General features: G+C 40.0%; 1 pseudogene; it reads left to right on the top strand.

The window, feature by feature from the left end:
- Nucleotides 1-490: 490 nt before the first annotated feature.
- LOC106735485 (ubiquitin-conjugating enzyme E2 N-like) lies at nucleotides 491-1,616 on the top strand (annotated as a pseudogene).
- The last annotated feature ends 5,976 nt before the right edge of the window (nucleotides 1,617-7,592 follow it).

Raw genomic sequence — 7,592 nt, 5'->3', positions numbered from 1 at the left:
CAACGCTAATACATATTTCAAAACAACTTTCACAATGGCTCCAAAATTTTCCATGCTTTTTACAATTTAGTTATTTTAATATTCAATATGCAAACTCAAAGTAACTGAAAGTTCTTGGATTAGAGATATATTTTCTGTAGTTCAGCTCTCTTCAATTTTATGAGTTGCTTTTCTTCAGTTCAAGCAAAATAAATGTAAAATACTTTTAAAATAGCACATGTAATATTGTTCCATTTAATATAATAAATTCTATCTATTTATTCCCACATTTTATCTGATATATTAAAACAACTTTCTGGGCTATTACTAACCCGAATGTTTCTGACTGATGGGATAAAGGGTGATTTGTTGCTTCCTTTTATCTTTCAATAGTGCTAGAATTAATTTTATTAACTTCGTGTCTTTGTATAAAGACCCTGAAGGCCATTTTAATAGAACAAATTTAGAAATCTACTCATAGTTTTTCCATAATACACATTTTCCATGAACTTTTTGAAGATCCCTACCTACTTCCAAAGATACTTGCTGCATTTACAAGCACATATCTGAATAAATTCTGTAAGTATAAGATAGACCCCTTTTACCATATTGCTAAAATCTCCCTATCCCAAAACAAAACTCATGGATATAAAGAAAAATATACTTGAAAACATTTCCATATACAAAGTCACGCTCAAAAATGAGAAAAGAACATCTCCATGGACTAAAAACAACTCAATGAGACATTTGGATGAGTGGGAAATAATAGGAAAAGGCATAGTAATACACTGAGACTTACATAAAGCTGAGACAACCATCACGGCAAAGTCAGGACTGACTGTAACTGAATTTCCCTTTATTCTCATAGCAGAAGACTCTGAAATAGTAAATACCCACCGAAAATGGTCTCATGAATTAATTTATGGCATATTAACACTTTGTAATACTGTGAAGCCATAAGAGAGAGAGAGATCTCTACACATGTTGATGTGGGACCGTCTTCAGGATGTATTGCGTATGGTGAAAAAAGCAATTGGGGTGCTTGAGGCGAGGGGAACCAGGGATGAGACCAGAGGCTGAACTTGAGATCTGACGAAATGGCTGGGCTGCCCCGCAGGATCATCAAGGAAACCAGCGTTTGCTGGCAGAACCGGTTCCAGGCATTAAAGCAGAACCAGATGAGAGCAACGCCCATTATTTTCATGTGGTCATTGCTGGCTCCCTGGATTCCCCTTTTAAGGGAGGGACTTTTAAACTTGAACTATTCCTTCCAGAAGAATACTCAAGGGCAGACTCTAAAGTACATTTCATGACCAAAATTTATCATCGTAATGTAGACGTTAGGAAGAATATGTTTAGATATTTTGAAAGGTAAGTGATCCCCGGCACTGCAGATCCACACAGTTCTGCTATCAATCTAGGCTTGGTTAAGTGCTCCCAATCCAGATGATCCATTAGCGAATCATGTAGCGGAGCAGTGGAAGGCCAACGAAGCCCAAGCCATAGAAACAGTTAGACCATGGGCTAGGCTATGCGCCATAAATAATATTTAAATCGATCTGATCATTGAGTTGCATCACTTCTGTTCTGCCAGGACTGCTTCCTTTTTTGTTTGCAGTTAATGAACACAGTCTTAGAAACATTACAGAATAAAAGCCCAGGCATCTTCAGTCCTTAGGTGATTGAATGCACATTAGTGAATCTATGTCTTGTCCTGATTCACTGTTGTAAAGCATGAGCAGAGGCTAGAAGTATTGTGGTAGGCAGTTAGTTAGCCATTAGCAGGCAGCCCTAAGAGAAAAGCGAAAGGCTCACCTAGCTTCAGGGGCCAGGAGGGTGAGGCAATTTGTCATATTAATTCCTTGAGGCTTGAGGGAAGCATACAGGGATAGTTTGTAGATTTTCTTTTGTCAAATGGACCCAAGCAAGCATTTGGTCATTAATACGATAGACTAATTGGGCGATCTAATTGAGGCAACCTGACTCGCACTGGGCGTAAGCAATTAGGTGACCAAATTCCTCACTTTGCCTGTGAGGAAGGTGCGCAGGTGCAGGAGAGAACGTGTGGATTCAAATTTAAAGGAAGAACATAGGCAGCGTAAGGGGGCCACCTACTAATGAATATTCATGACCTCTAGTAATAAGAATAACGGTTGACCAGTATCAAGTGCAGTTGCCACTTGGCAATCTGCCCACCCAACAATCTTTTTGGGTTACTTTCTTCCTTTCCCTTCCTTTCTTTCTATTAAACTTTCTTTTCTATCTACTTCATTCGTGGTTGCGATTTCATTTTGCGCCTAGGGACAGATCTCTAATTTTAGTGATCTGAACCCAAAGAACCAAGGATTTCACAACACAGCTCAACACTTTTCCATCCGTTAACAGTATCATCTGGACTGTTGTGAAATATTTAAAAGCGGTGGCCCCCGGCTGCTTTTATTCATTTCCCCTATTATGGTTTAAGTATAAAGCACTGTGAATGAAGATAGTTGTCAGCTTAGCTGCAGGGGTGTGGGTGTTTCCTTTATTTTATTTTATTTTTTTTGAGGAGGGGAGGTGGTTTTATTTCAATTTTATGGGCTCTTTCCCCCCTTTTTATAGTGATCTGATCACATTGGTTAAAAGCAGCTAACCAGTTCTTTAGAATATACTCTCTAGCCAAGTCTAACTTTATTTAGACGCTGTAGATGGAGGAGCTTGATTGTTTGAACCAAAATGGAAACATTAAACAAACATCACACCCTCACTGATAACATTGTGACTTTGCTGTCAAGTCTAGACCCCTTAGAAAGAAGCTTGTGACCATTTTGTATGGCTTGTCTGGAAACTTCTGTAAAGCTTAAGTTTGAGTAAATTATTTTTTGTTATTCTAAAAAGAAAAAAAAGCAATAGGGCAAAAGGAGTCTTCCTTATAGAGTTTATATAGATATGTGCTTGTAAATACATTAAGTAACTTTGGAATTAGATGAGGAGGTCTTCAACAAGTTCATGGAAATGTATATTATGAAAAAACTATGTATGGATTTCTAAATTTTTGTACCAAAATAAACTGTTACTTTGATTCTACTGTTCCATAAACTTTTCCATGTTCCCTTCTAAAAAACTGGCAACATTGTTTGACTCTGGGGAAGTGCAAAGAGTACCAGGGCAAGAAAAAATAACTTTTGCTTTGCAAGAATTTGGATTCTGTATCCCTGTATGCATACTTGTCAGAGGGGAGAGAAAGAAGGCATCCCTTCCCACCCATATGGGACGTAGTCATGGCACAATCTTTTTCCCTCCATTTCCCTATCCTATCAGGATTTGGGGCACATTTGTACATGTGTTCACCATGTTTTTCTCAAGCCGTCAGGGCCAGAATTTGAACCACCATCAGCCATGGGGGATCTGGCTCCCAATGTATACAACCACTGTGCTGCAGGGCCAACCCCATGTAACCATTTTGATGTGATTGTGCCATGTTTGCGTGTGTGCCTACCTGCTCATATAATGGTTTTATGAATTACTTAGTTTTCTATCAACTTGTATCCTGGGATAAACCATTCATGATCACAATGAATGTGTCAGAAATGGGGAGGATTAAAATTTGAAAAATAAAGAAAATACAGAAATAATATAATAAATATTTGTTACATATGATTTATAAGTGTTCTTTTTTTGTATTTGCTTCAAGCTTTCTTTTTAAATAAAAGAAATAAAATACCACAGTTAAATTTGAATTCTTTTTTCTCTTTCACACCTAATTTCTCTCTGCCCACCCCAGAGGCATTACCCATTATAACTTTGGTGGGTATCCCCTCAGGCTATTTGTTGACAGTTTTACACACACACGTGCGCGTGCACACACACACACACACACACACACACACAGTGGCATCAGGTGACACCAATTATCATCAGTAGTGGTGTACCAAGTAGTGGTGTGTCTGGTCCAGAGACCAAACCTAAGTTTGGCTGCTTGATGCTGGAAGCCAATACTTGAAAGACAAGTGTTGGTGAAAGAGAAAGGTAGCTTTAGATTTCTGTTATTATTACATTGTAATACATAATGAAATAATTATTCGACTTACCATATTGGAGAATCATTAAGAACCCTGAGATTGTTTTTCTGCAATTAGATGTTTTTTATTTGTTTTGGCTAAGATTAGCTTGTGGGCTTCCCAAAGCTGTGACTGAGATAAATGTGCAATGCAGGAAAGAGGCAGTGGTTAAATAAAATCATGGGTGACCCACACAAGGACTGAAGTAAGTGTTGGATTCTGACTTAAAGCCTGCCATGTGATACAGCTGTACAACTGAAGTGCATCAACTCATACTTGCCATTCTAAAGCCTGCCACCAAATGCAGCTTAATTATCACTTGCCACTTAGTGATAGAGTTTTGATAAGAATCTGCAAGCAATTGATTTCTTATGATCTCTGTGCAATCAAACTTCTCTGCTAAAGTCAACAAGTATTTGCAACTGCTCCTCAGTGCTAGCATCACTGCCTCAGCTCCACCTCAGATCACCAGGCACGAGATTCTCATACAGAGTACTCAACCTATTAGATCCCTTGCAGGCACAGTTCACAATAGGGATTGTGCTCCTATGAGAATCTAATGCCACAGCTGATCTGACCAGAGGCAGAGCTCAGGCTGTAATGTGAGCAATGGGGAGTGGCAGTGAATACAGAGGAAGCTTCACTTGCTCACCCACTGGTCAGTCCCTACTGTCCAACTCATTTTCTAACAGGACACTAATGGGTTGGAGACCTCCAGCCTAGAGGATGTGAAAGACATGAATCAGCTATAAAGGCCAATGGCTCGGGGCCAGCAGGTGGCATGCTGGTTAGGGTCGCTGGACTCCCACATGGCTGACTATGGTTCAAGTCTCGGACCTGGTGGCTTGCTTTCTCACTTTCTCTCTCTCATTTCACTCTCACTCTGACTCTGACCCTCTCTGCAGGTGGCGTGGTGTTTAAGGGCACTGGACTCCCACATGGCCGATCATGGTTCAAGTCCCAGACCTGGTGGCTTGCTTTCTCACTTTCCCTTTCTCTCCCTCTCTGGTCAAATTAAAATTAATTAATTAATTAGTGTTTTTTAAAACATTAACAGTTTTTTTGTTGATGTAATCTTTTTTCAGTACTGCTTCTGAGACAAGAGGGACAGGAGTCACATGCAGAGACCAGAATTTTCTTTTTTGTGTCCTGGTCACTCTTTTTAGGTATTTATGGCAAGAGGCTAGACTCTTCACTTGTTTCTCAGCAACTTAACATCACTGGCTAATTTTTGGCTATATGTTTGCAGGTTTTGCCCATTTTATAAAATATTGAGGGAGGGACATTTTGTGGTCTGGATTTATTCTGATAAATCTACTGGCCAGAGTTCTAAGTTTTATATGAATTATTGTAGTAAGATGTCAACATGTTCAGCTGTAGGGTAAAATATCTGAAACAATTTGAGGACCTTTTAATGTCATTTTACAATAGGCAAATCTGGAATTTTTCTGTAAACATGTCTTATATTTAAAATTATAAAGGAAAAAAGTTCTTGGGACCAGCAGTTAGCATAATGGCTATGTCGCTGGACTCCCACGTAGTTGACCCCAGTTCAAGTCCCGGACCCGGTGGCTTAAACTCACGCCTGGCGCATGTACGTGTGTGCCCAAGATCCCGAGAGGAGAATGAAGGAGAAGGGATTGCGGCATGGCCATCCCCCCTGGGGGGTGATTTCTTGCTTTCTGTCTCTCTGTCTGTCTGGTGAGCGCATGCGCCCTATAGCAAAAAAAAAAAAAGAAAAGAAAAGAAAAGGAAAAAAGTTTTCAATCCTATACCAAATTACCAGAACTGGTGCTCACATGTGATAAACATATCTACTCAAACTATTTTTTTAGGAATTTTTTTAAATTTTAACTTTGTTTAATTATTTATTTATTTTAATTTGATCAGGGGGACAGAGCAAGAGAGAGAGAGTGGGAAAGTGAGAAAGCAAGCCAGATTCAAGACGCAAACTGTGGTTAGCCATGTAGGAGTCCAGCACTCTTAACCACTACGCCACCTACTAGACCCCCATTTTTTTTTATTCTTATATCTTTTTTTTTCTTTACAGTAGGATATGTTCACTCACCAAAGAGAGACATAGAGAGAGAGGGAAAGTGAAAAATCACACCCCAGGAAGACCAACCATGCCACAAAAACTCCATTCTCCTTTTAGGATTTGGGCATGCATGTGTACATGCCTGGCTTGTTTTTCAAGCTGCCCAGGTCCAGGACTCAAACCACACACTTGACAATGTCAAATCCAGTCATTTTAACCACCATGCCACCTGGCTGGCCCCTGTGTTTTGTTCTGTTAGGTTTTTTTTTGTTTGTTTACCAAAGGTCACAGATGCTCTCAAGGGAAAGGGAGAGAGAGCGAGAGAGACCAAGAAAGTGCCCATCCCCTGTCTCATGGGGCATGGTCACCCCACAATTCTTTTACCTTCATTTCTCCATCTTATCAATATTTAGGGCACACATGCACACACACCTGGCATATTTTTCAAGCTGCCAAGGATGGGATTTGAACTTCATTCAGTCATGTAAAATCAGACTTTCTTAACCACTTGCCATGGGGGCCAGCCACAAATTTGTGCTTCTTGAGTGAGAATGTTTATATATGTGAACATTGAACTCCTTTGAAGAATCCTTTTTAAGTTTATTTTTCTTAAGGCTGGCAGGTGGCATGATGACATATATGATAATATCTTTAACTAGACTAATAAGCATTGTATTCATGCTGAGAAAATTCATTTTGCAAACTGTAAATAAATACAGTGATTGAATATATAAAATAATAATAGGGGCCAGCAGGTAGCATGGTGGTTAAGGCACTGGACTCTCACATGACTGACCACAGTTTAAGTCCTGAGCCTGGCGACTTGCTTTCTCACTTTCCTTTTTTGTCTCTCTCGTCGAATTTTTTTTTTTTTTTAGAGGTTTTTGCTATAGGGCACATGCGCTTGCCTGACAGAGAGAGACAGAAAGACAGAAAGCGAGAAATCACCCGCCGGGGGGATGGCCATGCCGCAATCCCTTCTCCTCCGTTCTCCTCTCGGGATCTTGGGCATGCATGCACTCGCGCCCAGTGTGAGTTTTAAGCCACCGGGTCTGGGACGCAAACCGCGGTTGACTACGTGGGAGTTCAGCAACACAGCCATTACGCTAACTGCTGGTCCCTCTTGTCAAATTTTTAAAAATGATAATAACAGAAATAAAATTAAATAAATATTCTTTTTTTTTTTCTTTTTGAAAGAGAGAGATTTTTGTTACAGGGTGCATATGCTTGCCAGAGAGACAGAAACCAAAAAATCACCCCCAGGGGGGTCGACCACACTGCAATCCCTCCTCCTCCAGTCTTCTCTGGGATTTTGGGCACACATACATACACATGTGCCCGGCCTGAATTTTAAGCCACTGGGTCCAAGACCCGAACCATAGTCAACTACATGGGAATCCAATGACATAACCATTAAGCTATCTGCTAGTCCCTAAATAATTATTTAAAAAGAATTTCTTTGTTTTTAAAAAAAAAAAAAGAATAATCTTGGGGTCAGCAGGTGGCATCGTGGTTAAGGGCACTAGACTCCCATT

The sequence above is a fragment of the Tupaia chinensis genome, unplaced genomic scaffold, assembly GCF_000334495.1.
Source record: "Tupaia chinensis unplaced genomic scaffold, TupChi_1.0 Scaffold000407_4, whole genome shotgun sequence".
Lineage (NCBI taxonomy): Eukaryota > Metazoa > Chordata > Mammalia > Scandentia > Tupaiidae > Tupaia > Tupaia belangeri.
The sequence above is the reverse complement of the archived record's forward strand: the minus strand, read 5'-3'. Positions and strand labels throughout refer to the sequence as shown.